Below are 26,081 nucleotides of genomic sequence, written 5' to 3' on the forward strand. Positions count from 1 at the left end.
TAGCCCTGGCTGCAGCAGTTGACCCTCTCTTCTTCAGTGACTCTAAACTTGGACTAATATCTGACCCCCACACCAAAATGTGCCCAGAGAGGTAATACAAGAAGTCTGGACATAAATTATTCACATAAACCTTCATGCAAGTGAACAAGTGGCTTGAAGTTTGATACTGGTTTGCCATCTTAAGGTTTTAACCTGGAGTCAAAGTACATGGCAGACTCTTGATATACATTTTTTTTTTTTAGTTTTGCAGTCCATATGTATGAAATAATGAGCTTATATTAATAATTACATTTCAGCACTTTGACATCAAATCACGTTTGTGAAACATTACGGTATCTATACAATGTTGTGGTTTAAAAGGGACCCCCGCAAATGCTTGGAATCTTATACTTAATACTTTTTTTTTTCTTCTTCATGTACATTTATTTTTTTCTGAAGTGGTAGTTTATTTGTTTTTTTTCCTTAACAAACTGAATACACAATCTGGTAATTTCTGATAATCACTGACGACATCTTCACATGAGCTTGAAATATTTATTTACACCAAGGCCCCAATACAATTTAGAACATAAGAAAAATACATTTTGTCACATCAGTAGCTTTGTTTTGTTTTCCTTATGCTTTCCTAATGATTCAAACTAATATGATTATAATTTCAAAATTCAGAAGTAGAACATGGTATCCAGTATAATCAGTGTAATCATAACACATGGATAGATAAACGTGATATCTTAAACCTAACTGTAAGAGAAGACCAGCAGATCACACTTACTTTCTTAAAAAGCATAAGGAATTCATTCATCATTAAGTACAGTTGAAGTCAATGAATTACAGCTGCACAGTTTTTCGCTTTGTCCGTTAAAGGTTTATGCTGTTGAACATGCAGATTATAACATTAAGGCCACTTTATTTGTTTTCTGCTGAATTATCTGGATCTGATTTAGAGTAGTGTGAAATGTGCAACATTAAATGTGTTTCAGATTAGCATCACACTTTCCTTTTATTGATATGCACTGTGGACATCAAGACGGGAAACAGAAGATGTTTGTGGCTTTCCATCTGGCTGCACTTGAATACCCAAGAGTTTGTTGTAATTGCCTCTATTCATAGCAAAGAATTGATGCATCAAAATAACAAACAAGCATTAAAACAATGGGAGTGCCAGAGAATTATAAACTACATGCCATTACACATGACAGGGTTTGCTCAGCCTCATAAAATATGTTATCTGTGCATGTAGCAAGAATAACTGAGTGTCTGTTATGTGCTTTTAAAACTGTCGTCATCATGTTGATTTATTCTGGAAAAAACAAAACAAAAGAAAGGTTAGTGTCAGATTCAGCACTTGAGTGTATATCTTTGCAGAACTTGTCACCAGAGCATCGTAAAACACAGGTATGTTTCGATATAAGCCTTACCTCTGACAGTGAGTTTAGTGGAGCATTCTGCCCTGCCCAGAGAATTTTCTGCAACAACCTTGTACTCTCCAGTGTCTTTCGATCCAACCCTCAGTATCAGCATAGAACAGACTCCACAGGTGTTGGAGATGTAGTAGTTAGTGTTGGTATTCAGGCTGATGTTGTTGCGGAGCCATGTCACATGAGGTGTTGGATCCCCTCTTACAGCACAGCTCATGTAGCATTCATAGCCTTGAGGTGCCGTGTGCATTTTCAGTGGGACGATGAACCTGGGAGCACACTGGAGGTTGCAGACCTTACTCTCTGGCATATTCACCATGAACTTCTCTGGAGAAAGGTAGATGCATTGCATTTATGAGCATTAAAATTATATTGCCTGTGGCTGCATGGGAATGTGTATTGGCTTTCTTAATCTGATGAGTGGACAGAAGAGGGTTCACAAACCTTTTTTGCAAGCGACCGACCACTTTGGTGATTCAGAGGGTTTGGAGGAGCCCATGTCATTCTTAGCATAGACACGGAACTGGTATTCTCGGCCTGGCATTATGTTGCAGGCTGTGAATTTGTTATTGAAGATGCGATCTGCCACTGTGTGCCAGGTTCTTTTGTTGGAATCACGCTTCATGACCATGTAGTGCAGCCTGTCGTCACGTTTCTCATCTGGAGACGCGGCCCATGAAATGGTCACTGTGCCAGGCACATTTTCATCAATGTCCACAGGACCTGGTGGCTTGGGTTCATCTAGAGGTGAAAAAGAAAATATAGTAACATAGTACTCTTTTATTATATAGTGATGATAACAGATGATTTTAACAGCCTTACCTGTGACTCTAATTTCAATGCTGTATGTCTCTTGGCCCACTATGTTCTTGACAACTATAGTGTAGATTCCCGTGTCTGAACGCTCAGAGGAGGGAATCAAAAGTTGAGATGCACCCTCCGCATTGCTGATAGTCACCCTTTTGGTCACTGGCACTCCATCTTTCAGCCAAGTGACCTCAGGCCAAGGGGAGGCCTGCAATGAATATGGACATGATCACCTCCAAGTAGATGTTTTCAGAGCACAAACTGATGGGAAGTTCATTATACTTGTATTGATATGTGCACTGCCTTATTTGCCTCTTAAATTACCTCAAAGTTAATGTTGAAACGTGCAGAATTCCCTGCTCTGACCACCATGAAACTCTTGATTTTGGCATCAGTGAACCGTGGTCTCACTAGATGAAGAGGTGTGTGAAGGGAAAAACATATAATTTATAAACAGTCATATTTCAGTTAGGCCAAATGGCTAGATGTTGGTTGATTGTTTTAGTAATACATCATTATAGCAAATAATAAAGAATGCTACAATAGTTTTCATCATTCATTACTGCTGAAAATGATGTATGTTCATATTAATTAGATATTGATTGTTACGGTGAAATAAATGTATCTGCTAAATATAGCTTTGTTTCATGGAAGCTGAACTGTGTTTTCCTACCAGGAGGAGGCATTGCAAGGATGTAGTTATCCAACTCCTGTGGCTCTCCCGCTCCACCTTCATTGGTGGCAATGACTCTCACCCAGTACATAGCCATTGACTTCATGCCTTTTACTGTGAAGCAAGTCATGATGATGGCATTTGAATTGCAGCGATCCCACTCTGGGTTTTCTGCTGGCCTGATCTCAACAAAATATCCCTTTGCTTCATCTTCAACTCTTTCAATTTCCTTAGGTTTGGTCCAAGAGAGGGACAGGGTTGTGTAGGTGGAATCTGTCACTTTGAGGTCAATGACCTTACCAGGAGGCTCTGTAATATATGATTCATATTTAGTACTACATTGTGAAGGCTGTTTAAAATATTAGTGTAAAACGATAGATTGTCACACTCATGCACACACAAAAGTGATAGATAAAACAGACGTACTTTTAGGGTCCCTGGCGAACACAAACTCTGATGGGGTGCTGAATTCACCTGCTCCAGAGTTATTAATTGCTGACACACGGAATTCGTACTCCATGCCTTCAACTACATCTTTAACAGCATACCCTTTTCCTTTACAGAAAAAAAGTAAATAAATCATACACCACATGAAATCATAGTAATAACCGCAGCCAACCATCTTACATTACATTCATCACTGTGTTGTGACAGGCTGGTGAAAAATGATTCATGAGAAATTGTCTTTTAGTTGTGCTTAATAGAGAAACCTTTGATCATCTCATCAGGCGGGTTGACAGGGCCCCACAGATTACTGCCCTTCTTGCGTTTCTCCAGGTTGTATCCCAGAATATTAGTTCCCCCAGTGTTGGCGGGCGGAGACCAAGTGAGATTAATGCAGTCTTTGAAGGCACTGACAACCTTTGGAGCTGATGGAGGTCCAGGGTACGCTGTTTCCACCAACATAGAATAAGTATCTGGGTTAGTCTTGTACTCTTAAAGGGTAATTTAGCAAGATTTTTTACAGCCACATCACACAAGAATCGAGTGTAATGATTTTAATCTGTGTGTGCGTGTGTTTAGAGAGTTTTATTGGATTCACTTTTGAAACCTGTACTGGATCAAAATCTTGCCACTCTTTGGAATTTCAAGAAACTCTTTCCCTATCTGCTACCATTTTCAGCTGTTTCAGCTGTCATTACAATGTTTTGCATGATATAATGCCTCCTATGACCATAATCCATTCACAATTTATTCCTCAAACCATACTTAAAGAGGACACAGAATCTACACAATAACACAGTGGCACAGTAGTATTTTAACATAGACAAACTCAAAAATGAACATTTTCATCATTAATGATGATCAGTAATGATCAAAGTTTACCTTTTGTGCCAGCTTGAACATCCTCAGTTTCCATCAGCTCACTGATGCCCATCTGAGTCTCCACCCTGATGCGATAGCAGTACCTCCTGCCGTGGTCCACATCAAGGTCCCTGTACTTGGCCTCTGGACCGATTGCACCCAGCTTCTTCCAGGTGTTGCGTCCGACTTGTTGACGTTCAAGGGTATAGTTTTCTATTTTGCAGCCACCGCTGTCTTTTGGTGGCCTCCACTTAATTTCAATTGCAGAAGCGGAGGCCTCAACAATCTCCAAAGGTCCCATTGGAGGAGTGGGCTTATCTGTCGAAAGAGAACGTAGTAGAATAATAGTACTCTGCAACATGGTCATTATTTACAATGCAGCATCTTAGTTCCATATAACCACTGACATTTAAGGGTTACGTATACCACACTTCTAATTATAAAGCATAACATATTAAAGAGTATTTTCATAGTTTAAAAAGAGTTTATATATCCATACAATCCAGATACATACCAAGTACAACTAGCTGGCTGAAGGCCTCAATAGTGCCAAACTCATTCTTGAGTTTTATTTTGATTTCACCACTGTCCTTGCGCTGTAGCTTGTTTAGAAGCAGACGACTGCATCCATCTGTGTGCTCAATCTTTATGTTTGTCTCATCTGAAAGTTCTTCACCGTCAAGGTACCACTGAACCTTTATGGGGTCCCGCCCAATATAAGGTAGCTTGAAGGTGGCTTTTTGACCTTTTTTCACTGTTATAGGAGCCTTAAATGCCTCCAGCTCCTCAGTATCAAATCTGGGAGGATCTGTGTGATTTAAAAAATGAACAGATAAAAGACTTATGATTTATAGCTATGTGTGGTATTTAAGACACATTTTAGAGTACCATGCACTGTCATTCTGGTACATTATGTTGCAGAATTCTGAAAACAGTTATTTAAAGAAATCACATTTGCACCATTATTTTGGGACAAAAATGTTATTACCCTCAACAACAATTAAGGCCTCAGTCTTGCGGCCATCTGCCTCAAATCGATATGTCCCAGCAAATTCCTCTGTGACTTTGTGAATTTTCAGCTTGTGGAAACTTCCTTCTTTAGAAATGGTTATACCTTCAGATGATTTAATCTGGAAAGAACAATGTGTAGACAGATTAATCGAGCTGAAAAGAGATAACTGTATGCTTGAGCTTGCATCATCTTTAGTAACAGGCTTACCTCTTCTCCATCCTTGTACCAGATTCCCTCACATTCTTCACTGCTCAGTTTACACTCAATCTCTGCTGGTTGTCCAATAATAGCTTTACAGTCAGAAAGCCCAGCATGAAAATGAACTCCTGGATCTGGGGATTTATCAGCCACTTAGTTAGTGAATGCACAGGTGTTGTACATTGATTTTGTCTGTTACATTTTAGTAATGAAAATGTCTTTTATAGTAATTGTGATTCTACAATTACACTGAGTTCATGCATCCATGGATGTATTGATGCGTGGTATTCATACTTGCTTGTAATACGAGTGTACTTACCTCTCCTTTTATTATGTCAAACATCTTTTTTCTTTTTTTCTTTTTTTTTTTTAACATTTTAAAGTTTGATCTCATGTATTTTACAGTAGCGGTTACACATAAAATACATGTTCAAATGTAAAAAATGATGTTTGAATGTGTGCTGTTTGAGCAACAACAAAATCCAAGTTGGTACAGGTTGTAAGAATTTTGTTTGCTTCCATTTTTTGTTGGCTTGAATCTTGGTGAAGACGTCTTCTTGAGTAATGAGTGACTTGATGGTGTCATTTTGGAGAGTCCCTCTTCAGTATAACAGATTGGGTAGTTGACTTCTTGGTACAGCTCTTCATAATGTTGATACCAAAGTGCTCATTGAATTATATTGCCTTTGTTCACCCAGTTACTCTTGAAACATAATTGCTCTTAAAACTTGTAATTACAGTTGATTTGTTGAATTCTTTTCCACTGAAAACAGGCAGCTCCTTAGTCAGAGAAAGCAGGAGTTTCAGTTTTCTGTATGAAATGCAGACTTTAATATGCAAAAACTGATTTTCTGATTGTCAAAATTTGTTGTCCAAAGTCAGCTTGGGTTTCTTCCATCTTCATAATATGCAAGAATGCAAGAAATGTTATGTTGTCTTCTTTTAGTTCTGTGCTCAGTATTTACGCTTTTTCCCCTCATTTCTTCCCAAGTCTTCCATTACCTTCATATAGGGGCCTTGCAGTAGTTTGTCAAGAAAATAATCAGTTCTCCAGTTGTTCAGTTAAGTTTTAAGTTCATTTATCTGGAAGCACCAGAAAATCTTTGATTTTTAAGATTTATAAAAGCAAGCAAGATTGTTAACACGGAGCACAGATGCATGGAAAACATCACACACGCACACACACACAGTCTGCAAACAGTGAAATGGAGACATAAATATTCTATTCAATAATAGATGGGCCTGCTAAAATCAAAGCATCCTGAGCAGAAAAAGACAATGGAAATAGAATAGAAAAGAAAATTACATAATCTGTGTTGTTCTATTGTCTAAATACTTTTGACTCGGTGATTAAAACCACTATTTTTGTCATTTCAATAAGTAAGTTTAATCCGGGCTACAAAGAAAAATCATTAGTATATAAAAAAATTGATTAGCACTTCCTAAAGGCAGTGTCAAGGTTAAAGCCACTCTTGCTGAACTGATCATTGATCACTCTAAAAGGCCACTCAACCACTTAGAGATCAAATGTATCATTCTTCTGAGTGACCACAGACTGTCTCTGTAAACCATCAAACCACTTGAAAAGTCATCTGTTTGTTAAATGACTTTGCACCATGACAGTGCCTCCCATGCAGCAATTAATGCAGTGCCCATAGTCTTACCAACAACTGTCTCCTCGACCAGTGGGCCTTGCCTTGCACGGCCTGAACGTTTGCCAGCTGCTGCTGGCTCGCCGCCGTCTGTATCCTCACCATTTTCAGCAGATTCATCACTGCCTGCTGGCCCGGTGCCATTACCACCGCCGGCATCACTTGCTTTTCTGTTTGTCACTTTATGGTTTTTAGGGTTTCCTATCATCATAATTACCATCAATCCAATGTTTTTCATTTGCTGTTGGATAAGCCTTTACAAATAATAATGAAAACAGTAACAACAGCAATTACGATGCCAACATTAGCAGTAAAAGAAACAAGATCAGCAGTTGTAACAGAAATAACAACAACATGACTTCAAGGCAAACCAAGAGGAGGTTGTGTTGGCTGAGGTGTTATCCAACTAGGTATTCAAGCTTAGTTTTTACAGTGAAGAAAAGATGCTGATCACTGTGCTAAACAAAACATGTTTGGTTTGCCTGGTTACATAACTTGGTCTCCTCTCCCCGTGTGCTACCATGCCTCATATCTTTACAGGTTCTGACAATAGCCTGCTGGACTTCCTGCAGTTGGTCCGAAGGTCTGAATCATCCAGAGAATGTTTTCACACCACTGGTGCGAGACCACCTCTTCTTGTCCAAGGGTTGCCTGTTTTGTCTCAGCCAGAGACCAGGGGAGGATTCACACCTGGCATTTAGGTTTGGATCAAACTGAAAACTCTAAAAATCTGGACCAAACAAGGTAGGTGTGAGCCAAGTGTGTGCCCCCTGAATTCACTAGAAATTGTCATAGTGTAAAAAAAAGTATGAGTTATTATTTTAACATTAGTCTTTAATCTCAGTTCTTTGAACAATACTTACTTGAGGGAGGATTTTTTTTTTTTTTTTGAGATTTTATCTAAAAAAATGTATATATTATATAATATTTTTATATGCATGATATACTTAACTTGAATATGTTTGTTGGTTAACACCTTTCCTTTTTACACCCTCCAAAAAACATAAAATCACATGAATAAAACAAGGTGTTAATAACACCACAAAGACAAACATGTACACGTCTACAAACATCAAAGCATACAAGTTACATATAAAGCACAAATATAGAACACATTTGTATGGTCTATATTGGCTGAATTGTTAAATTTAAGGGATGAGGTTAATATTGTACACCCATGACTTTCCATGGCTTTTGGCCATGGACCCATGTCAGTGAAAACTACCCTGTACTCTTGTGCATGTGCTATGCTTATCAAGTAACAATTGAGTCAAAGTAGCCATAGATGCTATTCTGACCACCAACCCATAATTTAACAAACTGCACTCTAGATGCTAGTGTTTGAAGAGTTAATCCATCTGGATCCAGCTTTTTGCAAATTTCAGGAGTGATAAGGTGTAGCAATGCACAACCCATTCTGTGGTGTGTGTCAGTAATTAAAGTAGGTCAGTTGTGATAAGGTGTGTACAGTACTGTATGTACAGTGCTGTATTGTGCAAACACATCTCTGTGAAAGTTAGAAAGTATCTACAATTCCCTAGTGACGACTACTGTGACGCCAAAGTCATTTTCATTCCCAAATGACTTAAATAGTCAGTAAACCGTCCATAACATGCATCTCTTGAAATTTCTTACCGACTACAGCTTCTTCAATCACCAGATTTTCCTTTCTGCGACGCTTTTCTTTTTTCTCAGATTTTTCTTGTTCAGATTCATCTTGTTCATTTGGATCTTCCTCATCATTATTATCTCCTATTAATGAGCATCAGTAGCAAATTTATTTGAGGTTTTTATTCGTATGGAAATGTACTCTTTCATCACTGTCATCATGTTGAATTTGTGTATAAGTTATGACATAAACGTGAAATGTGCTGTTCCACAGTACTCACAGTCTGTGATCTGCTGCCTCTGCATAGAATCATTGTGCATCCTGTACTTTTCTATTTAGTATTCATTTTTTCTTTTAGAGCTATGTGTAGGATGCTCCTTTAATATTGTCCAGTTTGTCAAATGATTTATAATTGTTTTATAAGCAGCAAAAGTGCATTTACATTGTCAAAGTTAATAGCAAAGGGAATAGACAGAGCTGAGAGACTTAATAGCAAACATAGCATTGACATAATGGCAACAAGAACATTGTAAAACATAGACCAAAGCAGCTAAAAACAAGACAATTCAAAACAAAAACGGCTGAAACTGACAGTGAAGGCACATATTTTTATGTCACTTTTAAAAAGTTCAGAAACTATATTTTCATTGTTTATGCAATGATAATCCGATTTCCAAAATTTAAACCTGTTTTCCTTTTAGGATTAGGTCGCAGTCACACCTAATCGTCCGTTTGCGTGGTCCAGACTAAGAAGTGATACATTGTTACACTTTTTATTATCTCCACCAGGCCAGCCTGGAAGGGATCATGCACTTTGAGGTGTGTATCTGTCTGTGTGTGCGTGCATCTGTCTGCAGCTAATCTTGGATACTACAGGGCTTATCAACCTGTTATTTTTTGTGCACAGTTATGTCTGTATGATCTTGTGGTTGATTCAAAACCTTTGAAAGTCTGAGAACCGGAGAAGGGAGCAGGTAGTGCCTGTGTGTGTAGCCCCTGTATCTCTGATACTTAGACTTATGGGAAAAACAACCTCTTTTCTCACCTACCAGGAGAAGGGAAATACAGAGGCACTGCCTGTGTATCTCCCCTTCTCCAGTACTCAGACTTACGACTCGGGCCTACGCACACATGGACAGATAGCATTGGCATTTTTACTTTGAAATAAACATGTCACATCGCTAGTCTTTTGGAATTGCTCCTGTCCAGGTCTGCACACCAAGATAAGACAAAACGCCTTGCTGAGATCTGCACACTTCTAGTTTGGTGTGTTTGGCTTTCACATGACTCAAGTCAAAGCGGACCACCATATGTAAACCAAAGTGACATGCTCGCTTGTTATTAGTCACAGATTAAAAAAGGCTCTTTTCCCAGAACACGAATATCATGAACTATGGACCTTAATGTTTACAGTATTACAACAAAATGTGAGAGACTGAGGTGACTACAGTCGCTCAGCGAAATAACAATTTGTCACGCTGTCATCAGATCCTGATTCTGACACAGAAGGCTGAGGACAATGTAGTGTTGTTTTGATTTCATAACTATGTTACCAGGAAGACCAACTAGGCAAGGTAGATTTACAGATTCCTTTCTCAACCCGCAGTTGGAAGCCCTGGTTCCATTACCTCTCACCTTAAGGGAACTGGTCCAGAGTTCACTTGGAGACAATATGAGACCACCTCTTTCAACTGGGCTCAGGTCAGAATATTTGGTGCACCCCAGGTTTGATTAAGGTGTTCTCACCTTAGCGGGGGTGAGCTCACCGGGCTTTGATTCAACCAGACTAAACATGGCAGGTGTGAAAGCGACCTAAGAGGGGTTTTATATAATATATTACATTCCAGAGCCTGAAATCCTGGAATTTGGAAGAACTTTTGTCACGTTAACTCTACCAACATTCTATACAGATGAATTAAATTCTTACCTATTACTGTATCTGGCACAAGAGGACCATCTCTGACACGTTTCTTGCGCTTCCCTGCCTTTCCTCCTCCTTCTCCTCCTTCTCCTTCTCCTCCTTCTCCTTCTCCTTCTCCTTCTCCTCCTTCTCCTTCTCCTTCTCTCTCTCCTTTTCCCTTTCCTTCTCCTTTTCCTTTTCCTTCTCCTTCTCCAATTCCATCAATTTCTTCATCGGACTCTCCAAATTCCTCAAGTCCCTCAAGATCCTCTTCGTGTGCAGCACCTTCACCCTCTCCTCCGTCGCCAGCACCAGTGCCTGTTTTATCACCTCCTCCAGCACCTGCAGCCGCAGCAGCTGCAGCAGCTGCAGCAGCCTTTTTCTTTTTAACTTCCATCTTAGCTTCCATCATTTCCTTCCTAGCTGCCTCCTTCTTTGCCCGAGCAGCAGCCTTAGCCTCAGCTAAGGCTGCTGCTTTGGCTTCTGCGGCTGCCTTTGCAGCTGCTTGTGCCTCCGCTCGTGCAGCTGCCTCTACAGCGTCTCTCTCTTCCTGAGCCTTCTTGGCAGCCTCCAGCTTTTCTTGCATTTCTTTTTCATATTTCTCCTGCTGTTCCTTAGCTATCCTTAACAAATCGGCATCGTCACCACCTCCAGCCATAGTTGTTTTACGAGTTGCCTTCTTTCCTTGGTTTGCAGGATCTCTGTTAGCTATGAAAGATAATGAAAGAAGATAATGAAAGAAGATTAAACCATCACATTGCAATTTTGCATGTATAATATTTGTAGTGTCCCAAAATAAACAAACCTTCAACTACAAGCCAGGCATTGCAGGATTTGATTCCTGCCACAGCTGCATAGATACCGGCGTCCAGTGGCAAACAATCCCTCACAATCAACTTGTGGATAAGTTTATCCTCAGATGCTGTGATTTCATGTTTTTCATCATTTGACAGTGGAGCATTCTTGCCAAACCACTTGATCTCGTTCATTGGTGCTGTCAGGACACATTGAAAGAGGGCATCCTCTCTTTCTTCAGCCTTAACTTCACGTATTTTGACAGCAAAGTCCACTTCAGGCACTACAACCATGAAAAAGAGACACAAATAGAGACACAAATAGTGAGAGAGGGGCAGGATGGAGCGGTAATAGTTATGCAGTGCATTTTATGAAAGAGTGTTTTGTATGTGTGTGTTAACCATTTTGTAGGCTTAATTATAAACTTAAATTCCTTTTAACTACTCAATGCACAGGATTAGGGGAGATTTGTGCCTCCGAGTCAGTCTGGCCCCATTGTAGAGTGCTGCAGTAACTGACTCTACCTCAGACAGTATTTTAAATCAAATATTTGTTGAAAACATACCTTTAAAATCAGTGGAGAATACGTTTGCACCCTCAACGTCCACTGAGTAGAGTCCTGCATCGTCTGAACTCAGTTTTTTGATGGTGAACACATATTTCTTGCCAATTTGTTTCAAACTATGCTTCTGCTCCTCCCCCAGTTCTTTGGTAAATGGAACCATGACACCATCCTGCACAGTATATAATATCAGTGCCATGGTGACATTTTCATAATCTCATAAACTGACATTATGGGCTCTATTTTCATGATTAGGGTGGCACATAATGGATGGCAGGGCTTTACATTGGTAAAGTAGGCTTACTGTGTGTGTATATATATATATATATATATATATATATATATATATATATATATATATATTATTATTATTATTATTACTTGTTTTTCCATTTCTGTGTCTCTTTGGTTTTGAATCACAAAAATAGAGCCCAGAGTCACTGTGTAAATTATTAAAAGACAGTGAGATATAAGTAGTTAAAAGCTCACCTTGTAGAGGAATATTTTGCTGCTGGGATCCTTAAGGTCCATGTCCAGCTCAATTGTTGCACAGTCATTGTCATTGACCTCAATATGTTTCAGTGTGCTGATGTGTTCAACAAACTACAGAAGAAATCAGCATGTAAAAGGGACGCAGTTATCATCAACAAAGTCCAATAAATCTGCACTAAACAGATCACCAAACACCAGGACCAAAACTAATACAACAACAGTAATGTTAAGAATATAGAACAGAATAAAAAATATTTGGATATTTTCTGTTGCTTGGATCTTTGTAAGACAAAATAACAAATGTCTTCAGAACTACTAATCATAAAATAGGGCTGAACAATTCATCAAAGTATTATTGAAGATACAATACAACCAAGTGCAATAACCAAATCATGGGAACTGCTGTTTTTTGATGAAGGCAAAATGTGGCACAGCCTTGCTGTACCTAAAGTATTGTGGTGTTACAGTCTACAAACTATTTTGTAGACGTAAGCAAACGTTTGTTTGGTGCAAATCCCAACACCGCCATCATTTTCACCATGATTTTCATTTTCAACAGTTTTTTCACTGAAAATGAAATTTCTGAAACAAAGTTATCATTCCTACTAAAGTCATGAATCACTCAACAGTTGTCTGTAAAATTAATCGAAATATGATTTATTTTTCTTACCATAGCATTCAGGTCTACCATGAAAAAAAGACGAAAAAGAAAAAGACACAAGAAAACAAAACTCAAGATCTACTTATTTATGGCATATGAAGCCAGAGTTGAGATCTATGAATATTACATTAATGTGAGGTTGCGAGGTTTGAGCCATGTTGCAAATTGTCTAGGCGCTAGAAATAGCATGTTATGCGATATACGTTTGCTAAAATAAATGAATAAATAAATAAATACGGTTTAATCGCGTGGTTTTGGTGTAGATGGTTGTAAAACAATGAAACCAGAGAATCAGAGGTCCATGTACCTGTGCAACCTCCTCCTCTCTCTCCTTTTTCATTTCGGTAAGTCTCTTCAGCATGCCGCGGAAGTTTGTGATACCGTACTCAGCACAGATGCGCTCATAGTCCTTCTTGTCGGCACTAAGCAGGATTTCCCACACCTTCTCCTCTGACTCCATTGGCTTTCCTCTCGTGTTCCATCAGCTTTACTGCAGAGTGAAAGTTATTTCCACCAACATTACATGCTGTTGCTGAAAAGATTTTTCTCAACAGGCTGAACAAGTGAAGTTCAAATTGTGTTTTTCTTACCGCTTTTTTAGTATTTTTCTGAACTCGATGGGCTCTGGGGAACCACAGTGAAAGACATGGAAGTATTAGAACCAGCGTCACCAAACAGGATTAATGAAATCTCTGATCTGGATTTGATTTCTGAGTGCCAGTTTCTTTGTCTGGGTACTATTTGATAGTATTAATTATTTTGCCTAAATCTGCTCAGGGCAAAATTTCATGTGAGAAAACATCCGGTTTATTAGCCTAAATCAAAATCTGTGCTGTGCTAGAAGAGGTTCCCTCCACACTGATGGAGACTCTGTCCAAATGAAATTCTGCTGTCGTTTATGTTCACAGATGGTCACCCAATTGCTTAGAATTCTCTTTTGGAAAACATAATGAATTGATTTCTAATGGGTGTTAATAAATAGTATTTACATCAGAAAAAGGAGGGATATATATGATTAATTTTAAACCTAATGAGCCATACTACTTCAGTAACTATACATACATCTCTGTGTTTAGGTGTGCTGTTTCAAAATATGTTTAGAACATCACCTTCCGCTTGTGCCTTCTGAAGCTCCTTGTTCTTATGGAATCCAACTGTAAACAAATATTAATCTTAATTCATTGCTTAATCCCAGCAATACAACAAATTATGCCAAATTCTCACAAGGACATATAGTGCATACATTAGTTTTGTTGAGAGAATGAGTGATTTAAAGTATGACTGGGATCCTACCCGCAATAACATTCAGGAGGACAGTGCAAACAGCCCTTCCATATTCATTTGTTGCAAAACACTTGTAGGTGTCTGCATCTTCTGGAGCTACCTTGGAAAACTGAGCAAATTGAAAGACATACTTGATGACATTTGAAATACACAGAAGCTGTTTAAAGGAAGACTATGCAAAATCGCCTTAGGTGACTGACTAGGACTGTTTAGACTCAAATAGCCAAAACTGTGGATTATGTACCTAATTTACAGCCCAATCTCGCAGCAGTTTATGATATAGTCACAAAAGTGTAATCGATATATTCCATTTATTTTTTCATGACTATCAGGATGACATTAAAAGTAATGTATTTCAGTCAGAAGTACATTTTGTATAAAGACTATAGAGAGCCACAAAGTCCACATTGGGAGGCTGGTGGATGGGTCAGTCGACTTTCACTCAGACAACCAGGTTCTAGTCCATGTGAGACCAGTGTTCATTTCATAGACCAGACCGAGTCCTGACTCCAGTTTTTTTTTATGCCTAAACCTAACCTTTCCTCACCTGGATGTATGTGTTTGCTGGTTAAATCTATTACAACTTAGCCCCTTCTGGAAGTGGTTTTATCCACTTCTGGTAAAGGAAATTTAGTTTCATATGCATGAAAAAAAAATTACAATTAGTGTCCATGGACACGAATCTGTAGGTTAAATTTTGTGACTATTGCATGAACACCCTTGAGACAGGGTTGTAATTTATCAGTGACTTTGAACCATGTAGACTTCATCGAATTTCAGGCCCAGTCCACATTTTTTGTCAGTTGAGTGTACACAAGCCCCACCTTCAGCAATTTGCATAGTCCTGACTATTTATTTTACAAAGGCACATTATCATTAATATATGCATTTAAATCGGTTAAGTACTGCTGTAAGCCTTACCTCAAGGGTTTGTTCACGAGTTGACTGGTCATACTTTTGAAGGCATGTGTCAGGGTGAAAAACTATTTCTGCATTTGCTCTGCTCCATGTTACAGTTGGTGTCGGAGTGCCCACAACAATAGCTTTAAAGACAGCAGGTTTACCTGAAATGTGAAATAACAGAAATTTTTCTATTAGCTTAATTCTAAAGTTCAATGTATTTATATAGCACTTAAAAAAAAAAAAAAACGACTCTTGCACCAAAATGTTACATAAAGACAGGACAAACAATACAAAGAAAAGAAAGGTAGCTACAAAGGGGTGATGATGAAATTACAATAATGTAGGTATAAAAAAGACAGATCTTGTTTTTGCCACCTTTTAGTAAGATGATGTTTTATGCATGGTGCAAAATATTTTCATACATTACCACTGTCTAAATTATAAAATGTTCACAGTCCTATGTGGCAACAAGGGCTAAGGAAGTGATCAAAAGGTTTTATAATGTACATACTCTTCTTTCAATATCACATCTCTAACTTGTTACTGCAGGCCAGCCCAGCTGCAGTTCAAGGAGTGCCATATCATCAATATACGTTTACACATTTCGTCCCAATTAAGAAAGCTATTTTTTACCCAGGCCAAATAAGGATTTGGTATGTGTGTAGGAGTGAAGAGAAATGTTGTCCTCATCATAAATTATAGGAGTCTGCAGGACCTTTCATATATGTAACACATATGGAAGGTGACACCAGGCCTCAGGGGGGTTGTATTTCATGTTGCCCACACGTCACATGCCTCCTTGCCGCTGTCATATGTCGTAGTCTAAGACTGGAGGAATTCCCCTAAACATAAATCATTGATTCCCGGCATATGTTAAATGCATGTCTGTCCATCGTTCTTTCTCTGTGAAGTCCCCATGCTGCTTATACCCTTTTGGGATTGAGGTCAAGTTCCTTCCCGTGGGATATATATACTGATGAGCTCATACACTGTTAATCAAAAGTGAAAATACATTGGAGTTTTTTTTTTTTTTTCTTTAAGATTAATAAAGTGTCACTGTTCCTCTCTGGTTCAGAGACTTACCCTCCTGAACAGTCAAAGCAATGGGTTTGCGGGTGAAATCTGGAGTGGACTTTCCCTCTGGAAGTTCCTCCATAAACTGTGTGATCATAACACCGGGCACTTTTGACTTCTTCAGGATGCCTGATCAAACCAATAAAACAGATAACACAGTTAGACAGGCCTGCATAGAGGCGGCACGTTTCCAGTAGTGACCGCTCAAAAATTAATGATAATTAGCATGATGTACTGTATAATGATCCATGAGCCAGAGTTAGGGCGCATACACTTTTTTACAATTCAGCACAGCATGAAAATGTTAATGAGTTTCATTTTGAGGAGGCACCTCTGTACCTCCATTCAATATATACATATATATACAGTATGTATGCATATATATATGTATATACACACATGTTTGATGGCCAAATACAGTTACCCAGTAAACAGAAGTTACCCAGAGAGCATTTGTCAGTTTATGGCAGTATCTGATAGGCACATTTACTCAAACTCATGTCATGTGTCTATTCAGATTTTTTTCTAAATGCAGGGAAGCACTTCTGAGTTCAGAGCACTTCCTCTAAGTTGAAATGCTACAGCAACACATCTACTGTAAATTTAGAAGGTGACCTCTTGAAAAAAAAATCCTAAAGGTGGACTTTCCATTTTTTTTTGTAATTCTTTTTTGTATTCTGTTTTTTCAAAACAGAATCAAGGCAGAATAAGCACCTGTAAGGATTCTGAATACAGCATCATTTTCTTTTACAGCTCAACTATTTTTTAAGGTGCACTATTCATAATTGAGAGTAGATTGAACTGATGACCGTTTACTCCCCCAAAAAAGTTGTGTAAAAAGTAAAAAAAAAAAAAAATTGAGATGGACATCTATGTGATCTATGACATCTAGGTGAAATTTTCCAGAATATTCAAGAATGGAGCACTGAATAGATTAGAGCATATCATGGTACATATCATGGTTCTTTGCCCTACCAGGATGGTTTTATGATATTTTTGATTAATATTTTGAGGGGGCAAACTAAAAGATTGAGTGTCACTCAATTATGTAGTTGATTGAAACTCAGACACTCAGCTAGTTGAAACTCCAGGCCAGAGTTAGCATAATGTGTGGCATGTGGGATGAAGTTTTTAGTGGAAACCCCAGAATCCCAAACCCTGGAGTTTTGCAGTGTGGGCGCTACAGGACGCTACCAAGCATAAATGACATGCGCCTAGCTGGACTCTCCAAGCCCGTTGAAATTCCAGCTTGCATTAGATTATGTTGAGGGAGGCTAGGACCCTTAAACAACTGGGCCAGTGGACACCTGCCCCATACAATTACTAGTGGATGCCACAGGGCACAAATTATTTGGGTCCAGGTTAACTCATTTGCATTTGCATTACCCTGTATACCACTGACACAGGGTAAAGTGCACTGCATTAGTCCTGCAGCCCCTATGAGTACCAGAGTGGAACAGACCACAAAATCACAAGAGGGCACCACCAGTGCTGATCACAGGGCTTTAGCTTTAGGGTGAGGGATCCCTGGTTTTGATATTTTTCACATGCCATGGTGTCTAACAGGCAGAATATGAATAAATACCAGGATAAGAAGATGAAATATATTTTGCAGTGTAAAGCATGTTGTAAATGAAGCGCTTGTGATAGACATGATGTAACAGTTAACACAAACACACAACTTTAGCCATAGTCTACCTTCACTGGACCTCTTGCCTTGCAAAAAAAAATAAAATGAAAACATCTGCCATGACAGCACAATTCCCAGCAAAAAGGCCAAACTTTAGTACCAACTCACCAATGGAGTACTTTTCCTGTTCTATAAGACTTATCCACTCTTCTACCACCCACAGCACTGTGCTAGCATAGGCCTCCTGTCTACAGGGCAGCCAACTTACAGCTAGTTGCCAATTCCATTTGTCACGCATTCATTGATATATAAGCTGTTTTGTCCAGAGGAACATTACCATCAGTGTCCTGGAGTGGGACGACACAATGCATGATCTGTAATCTGTAATATGATGGGCAAAGTAACATTTTAGCAAGAACAGAGAGCTTTAACACCAACAGAGCGCTGACAACATTCCATTGGTTTTGCTGCTTTTAACAAGCTTAATCTCCACGCTGTACAATTGCAAAGATGAGGCAGCCATCTCTAAAAGCAATGTCTTTGCCCGGAAATATTGATCAGCATATTAATGTAGAACCACCATCAAAGCTGGGTAATTAAGCCAGGCATTAAATGCTCATTTTGCGGGCTATCAGGATCTAGTACTCCACAGAGCATAATATGCAAATTTGGTACAAAATGATCCATTCCGATCCATTCATTCTTCAGCAGGGTTAAGATGGCCTCGCTGTGTGATACTCAAATATTTTGGTGTGTTGCCAAAATTTCTTGCATGAAGTCTAAGTTCTGCATGAACCGTCATCACCAGACTCTTGATATCATTTTTTTCATGTCATTCAGACAGTCGCTTGTGTACTCGCCACAAAGCTAACCGCAGGTGGTTGGATTTTCATTAGGGCCTTGTTGGACTGTTCATGTCTGAAAGCTGGAAACCTTTATAGACCAGCTGATGGTCTAAGCTAGTGCTCCTGCTGCTGCTTTCAGTTTGCACTGACTAGAAGATTGCTTTTCTCATCTACAGCTGAGATTATCTGGTAAGTCATTCTCAAACACTAGATTGTTGGATTTAGTTTTTTGAATATGATTTGCTCTTTGTTGTATGTGGTCTTAAATCTACACTACTCACAAAAGTTAGGGATATTCGGCTTTTGGGTGAAATTTCAGGATGAACCTAAAAGCATTAGACCTTTACAGGTGAACTTAATGTGACCTTCTGTAAACTTTTGAATGCACATGTCCAACTGTTTCAATGTTCAGTACTTTTTGCACAAGTTGCTGTTCTCTAACAAGGAGTTTAACGGCAAAATTCACATCAGGTGTTTGATGCTCCAGCTCATCGATGGTCGATCAGTAGGGACGGCTGCTGGAGACTGGGGTACCTCAAATGGAGTGGCCCTGCACTTCTCCAGACCTGAATCCATAGAAAACCTATGGGATCAGCGAGTCGCCGTGTAGAGGCTCGGAGCTCTGTACCCCGAACCTCAATTCCTGACGCCGCCCTTCAAGAAGAGTGGGATGCCATGGCCCAGCAGACAATAAGTCGACTTGTGAACAGCATGAGACTCGTTGTCAAGCTGTAATTGATGCTCAAGGGCACATTGCAAGTTATTGACACTGACATTTTTTGTGTGTGGTATATCCACCACTGTTGTTGGCTTTTGTTTCAGAAATTGTTTGAGATGAGGAAATCACCAGTGTATGCTTCTACTTAAATGCCCTACTTTCATGATATAATATCACTGTAGCGTGAACTTTTTACATTTTCCGTAAATTCACCCGAAAGCCAATATCCCTAACTTTGGGAGTAGTGTATGTTGAGAAAGAAATATTGATGCATGAGAGATCTTCCCAAGTGTACATTGTGGATGTTAGCAGTAACATTAATTGTTAATACTTCTAACAATAGAATATGAAATTTAACAACCCCTTGAGTCCCGTATTAGTATTGTATTACAATAACCTGTAATAACCCCATGACGAAGTATCTCAGTCCACGTCTCATTACAGTATATTCTCATTTGACAGATCTTACATGACTTTAAGGTTTACTACTGTAGCTTGTAGGTACTGTAAGTTTGACATGAATTTAAAGCTGCAGTCAGCTGTTTTTGTCCATAGAGGATGTCGAGAGCACAGACTCTTAAACACACAAATCCTCCCCTGGCAGATTGCTTGCAGAAACCAGAGGTGAAGAATTGACAATGGCTGACAACCTGAGCGAGGGAAGCAACACTGAAGTTGAGTACAGTGGTTACTTTGTGGACGAAAACAACAATGAATTAGAACATCCAGACCTAGATTGAGATTAGGATGTGACTGCTGACAAGGCTCGGAGGAGGAGGGTTCTGGGTTTTCTGGATTCCAAAAGGGCTGGACTAAAGCCTTGCTAACCAGGCGATAACAACAGACTGGCTGTAAATTCTATGGTGGAAAGAGACCTAGAGTGACAGCTCTCACATTACAAGGGTTCATTTTACTGCAAAAAAAAAGTTGCTTAAAGTACTTTTAAACAGAAAGAAATACAGTAAGTATGTACACTGTACACTGTATACACTGATTTCTCTCATTCGGTGAGGGAAATCAGCTTTTTTGGCCTGACAGTATTTTTTTTAGCCTTGGCAAAATGGTCACTGCAGCTGTTACTATCAACTTTTCAAGCCATTTCTTTTTCGTCATTGGCTATGATTCTTAGTTACTGCCAAATTCCCTGGCTGTACTTTGGTAACAGCTAATTAACTGGACTGGATTGGGTAGCTCAGTAACTGAACAGACAACCCATCCCAGGTACAGATTGGAATCCCCAAGATCAGCCACAATGTTCTAGTAACAGTTTTGGATAAACTTTTTGTTATAGGACTAATTTTTCCAGTGGGCAAAAATCCATGTCAGTAGTATTGTAGGACCCAGCTAGCAACTAGCAGATGTCTCTCCAGTCAGTGAACACCAAGGTCAGCCAAGGTCGCTCCAGTTCCCCTTGACTCTGCACCTCCAGTTGCTCGTTTTGCGACCAGTGCTCGTTTCATTTTATTGAAGAGGGTACAGCTGTTTGGGTCGGTGTGTTTTTAAATAGTTCTGCCATCTGCTGTTTTGAGCAGCTTCACAGTCAAAGTGAGGTCGTCCTCTTGCTTTTTTGGTGCATGCGGCTTTTTTGTGTTTAAGTTATTGTTGTGCCCTCACTGCATTTTTTTTCTTGTGTTAAAGAACTCTGCAATTTCTAACACAAAGTGGAAGATACTGGAGCCTCCAAAAATGGCCTGCATATTCCTCTTGTACTTAGGACTATTATATTATGTTATATTTATGTTTTTTATTTACGCTGAGACTATATTTTACACTTACTAGTTTTAAAGGCAGTTTTTTCATCTTTTTTACTGTGATTCACACCTGTCTCATTCCAGTATAAAAACAGTGATGGGCTACATGCTAACAGGGTTAGCATATGGTTGTGTTGAATAAGGGAGATACACCCTCCTTTAATCAATAAAAATTGCATATTATGATGAGAAGATGAATGAAATGAAACTGACAATCCATAACGTGCATCTGATGGAAAGCTGCACAGCTTATGTGCCCAGCAGATGGTCAACTGTCATTCATTCAAGATATTTCCGAATGTATCTGCCATTAAAACAAATGAACACACTGGAATGAGACTGGTGTGAATCACAATAATTATTTATTTATGTGTTTACGTACTTAGTTACTTAGTTTGTTAGAAATCCATTCATGTTCATTAATTAATACTAAGGTCTGAGGTGGCTTAAAGTTTCAAAATTAAAAAAAAAAAAAAGGAACACTTGCACATACTTTTATTAATGCTGACTGGTGAAAATATGCCAGCAGGGTTGAGCTTTGTGACCGTGAGCTTTAGCTCGACACCATTGTTTGATGTCTTGGCTCTGGAGTAATCTAGCCAGCATCTTGGCCAAGACTACAAGCTGTCTGTGCAGCTGGCAGGCATTGTTGTTTACACTGCAGTGTAATTCCATAAGAATCCAGTTGTGTACTGTTGGTGGATATCAGTTACTCAGAAAAAATAAGAGGTTCACCCAAAGTTGTTAGACCAGAATCACGTTGTTTTATAGTTTCATAATTTGCTTTATAAGCCTGTTTTACTTGTGGTCAGAGATAGGAACAGTCTGAATTCTCAGAGGAATACACAAAACACAAACATTAGGATAAGTATCAGGAATTATGATATCAAGAGTTTGGTGTACGTTAGGGATTCTAGAAGTCACATATGTCATTCCAAATGATTTCTTCAAGGCCTCAAAACACATCATTATCTTCTGAGTTCATGGTTTTCTAGACCTGCTTTGAACCCCTAGGATCGTAGAAATTGGAATTTTGTGTCTGCAACATTCCCAGTTGTCAAAGTGAATCCAAAGACAAGGTGGATAGAGAATAAAGAATAAAGAAAGGATAACTTTAAAGAGGATACTCTATTGCCATCTTTGGTCATTGTATAAAGAAACAAAAGGCGCTAAATAAATCATTAGGAGTTCATATTTTCACTAATACCAAATTCATGCTATTTGCAGGTTAACATGTTATTAACCCAAATTGACAACTTAAGTATTTGTTATATCCTTTTTAGCTTAAGGATTTCGGCATCTCTTAAGGGGCACTGAGGTGGCCAGTCAGATTTCAGGCGGGAGGCGGTCATGCCTCCCCCTGCACATATCCTTGTAGAGCAAGATCACTTATAAAGACTGAATGCTAATTGGTATGTGAATATTAATTCTAAAATTCTGAGGCATTTTCCTTTTAAAATAGAGTATGAGGTCCCACATGGCAATCAACCACAGTGCCCACTGGCAACAGCATTTGTAGCAGCTATGTATTTGGAGTTTGTTGAAAATGTCACAACAGAAGGCATCTGTTGTGAAACTGAAAGTTGAATCATCCATTCTGGATGGCACCTTTCAAGCAGTGATGAAGACCACATCACACATGCAACTCACCCACTTCGGAATCATGCATTTGTAAAGGATGTAAAACGCTGGTGGAAATTGATTTCTTTTAACTCGCATACCTTTTTCGCTGGAGTGCTCTCCCTCTGAACCGTCGACTTAACACGCAATGTGACAGCAGGAGAGGAAATAGGACAGGAAAATATTAATCCTGACAAAAGCACCATGGTAGCTTTGGAACTTCGACAGGATTATTGGAACATATACACATACACACGATGATAACGTAGCACACCAATGGGAGACAAAACAAACACAACTTGAGCGGAAGGAAGCACTTGAAGAAACATCAGACACACACGGTACAACAGGATTAGTCATGGACAAGATGTAGTACGTCAGAAATATGGTGTTATGGTAACGTAAATAGTTTTGCTGTGCAAGTGCAGATCAGACGATCTCTGAATTTCAAGATCCTTCAGGCATTTTCTCCAGGGCGATCTGTCAAGAGTTATGTTTGTAACGGGAACTGACAGTGCTTGACATAATTGTGTGCAAGTACTTTGGGGAAAAGCAATTTGTGGGAAATTAGTTTCAGATCATTCTTGATTCTGTCTTCCATCAAACAAGCACCTCTTCACTTTCAGTATTCACTCCTGTGGTGGCTTGTGCTTGTGATGTCTGTATTGATCTTCAATGATGGTTCTGATTTTGATCATTGTATTTCTTCAGTTATGCTCAGCATGACCTTGACTGATGATTTTCTGTTCTTTGTCTTGTTAGTGATTTTGTTTGTCTTCAGGATATTTTCTCACAATGCTCTCTCATTCATTCACTGGCATTTCTGAAAATCTGTGATGCCCATCATTGTTTATTTGACTGACATCTTCATTATTGCATTCCAGAGACAGAGAAGTTGATAGATGGTATGGGCAGCTGCAAAATAAAATCGAAGTACACTTGTTCCTCCTTTTTCTTCTTCATGTAGAAAAATGTGATTCATTAAAAAAAAACAGCTTGTGTTTCTTCAGCCACAGCAAAATGTGTTCTGTTCTGACATGTCTCTTGACATCGTAGATGGTATGCTCTGCAGAGCTTTGAAAATGTCATGAATATTTGGACTTCTTTGACTTGGCAAAAGAAATAGCAGCAGCAATCCTCTTCAGTTTTCTCTCAACAGAAATGCTCAGTACTCAATGTTATGGTATTCAGATGCCTTGAGTATTCAAATTCTTGAAAAAAGATACATTTGAATACAAGAGACTGACCTTGTACAATATTATCTTTCACCTTTCCTGCTTTCCTAGCGTTTTCTTATGTCTTGCATGTTACTGTGCCTTTAGTGCAATCTCACAAGCTTCTTGATGCTCAAAATGCTCTCACACGTTGTATCTAGTTTTTCTTTGGAAGTTCTATGGATCTAGGTGATCATCACTGCTTGTATATGAGGATATACAGGTGTAAGACAGCTCCAGCACTGGCCTTCAATGGGCATAACCAGAAAGGACTTCCATCACTGTGCACTTACCCCCCTGCCCAGCGGCAGTTTGATCAGTCACCTTCGACCTCTTCCACATCTTGGTATCGTCTTGAGCTCTGCTGACTCAGAAGGCTCTGTAGCGAAAAAGGTGAAGGAAGAAATCAGTGATATTGGCTGACATTCTCCCAGTTTGGCATATCAATTACTCTTTTGAATTCAGCCGTTTGATAGATCATTGACTTTTTGGAAAGTTCAAGAGAAACAACAAGGAGGTCAGCGCTGCTTCTTGTGAGAACTGTTGGAGGCATTTTGGCAGCTTCTTCACTGCAGTAGCTCAGATGACACAGTTTCTAACAGCCGGTGCAGTTACTCTAACCAGTCAGTAAGAGGCAGCAACCAGTGTTGTTAATCTGTTGGCCTTGTACCCTAACACTGGCTGAATGCTTATCCCAGGAATGCTACGCTGACATGTTCTGATTAGGCAAGGGACTTGTTGAAGCCTCTCCTAAACCAGGGGTAAAACATAATGTACAACTGACACTGCCATAACCTCTCAGTTCAAACTGTATCATGTGGTCTGTGGGATGAAAGTGGAGCACAAAGAGTTACACTGTATACAATCACAATCTGAAAATAATCCAGAATATGACCAGACAGTGAAATGGCACCTGTGATGTGAGTCATACGGCCTTTGTGTTAGGAAAGGTCATGTACAGCACTTTATGCTAGATTTGTTTGTCTTCATTGGATTGGGAATGAAAGTGAGTGTGGTTATGTGCAGGTAATTAATTATGACATATTTTTTACAGCTTAACATTGATTTCAACACAGTTGACATGATAGGGTGAGTACCATGTTAGTTCTGCTGTCAGTGCTCTGCATGTATACTAATGATACATTATGGTGTTTCCTATTGGAATTGCCTGGATGGCATGGTAATTCTGTAGAAATGATTTTGTGATATTTATTGTCATAATACTGCCTCTGCTTATGTTCTGTAAAATGTCTTTGGTTATGTTTAAAATGCATGATTAAGATTGCAATTATAATTATGATTATGATTGTGTTTATGATGATGATGATTATGATTAGGAAAGATTATGATCGTTAGCACCGCTGTGTCTGCACAAATGTACAAATGCATAAGATCGCTCTGTATCTGATCTGTTTGTGTTTGTACAAAGTTTGATTTTGCACGACAGATGTCCTTAGTCCTGTTTGCGCAGTTTTTATGAGCTTATATTAAATGCATGTCTACCACAGTGTGCTACCTGCCTTATCACTTTTTTTTTTTTTTTAAGTTGTTCAAATTTTTTATTAAGAGCATGTGCACCCAGCCTGCCCCAACCCTGTGTCTCAACCATTACCTGAGCTCTTCAATAAGTAATAAGTTGGAAATAGTCTGAACGCTTTAACACTGGTATCCAGTAACTTAGCCTTAAGTTTTGTTTTAAGAGTTGAACTTTCACTGATAGTTTTATCCTTCTCCTGCTTGTCTGTTGTGTATCACGCTGTACACAAACAAAGGTGATAGGAGACAAGGCTTATTTCATCTCCTTTTTGCCTTTTCTGAATCGGAAGTGGACCGCACATTTAGCCTTGTTGTTCTCTCTTGTTTATGGGGAGCGGTGTTGCGTTTGTCGAGCACCGTGAGCGTTTCACCACAAAATCTAAATGTGCCCAGAGACTGCCCTCATGTCCCAGTGAAAATCT

At 39.1% G+C, this 26,081-nt stretch overlaps 1 pseudogene; it reads right to left on the reverse strand.

Moving 5' to 3' along the window:
• Nucleotides 1-1,229: 1,229 nt before the first annotated feature.
• On the reverse strand, nt 1,230-24,465 carry LOC115359157 (immunoglobulin-like and fibronectin type III domain-containing protein 1; annotated as a pseudogene).
• Between the last annotated feature and the right edge of the window lie 1,616 nt (nt 24,466-26,081).

The sequence above is a fragment of the Myripristis murdjan genome, chromosome 5, assembly GCF_902150065.1.
Source record: "Myripristis murdjan chromosome 5, fMyrMur1.1, whole genome shotgun sequence".
Classification (NCBI taxonomy): Eukaryota; Metazoa; Chordata; class Actinopteri; order Holocentriformes; family Holocentridae; genus Myripristis; species Myripristis murdjan.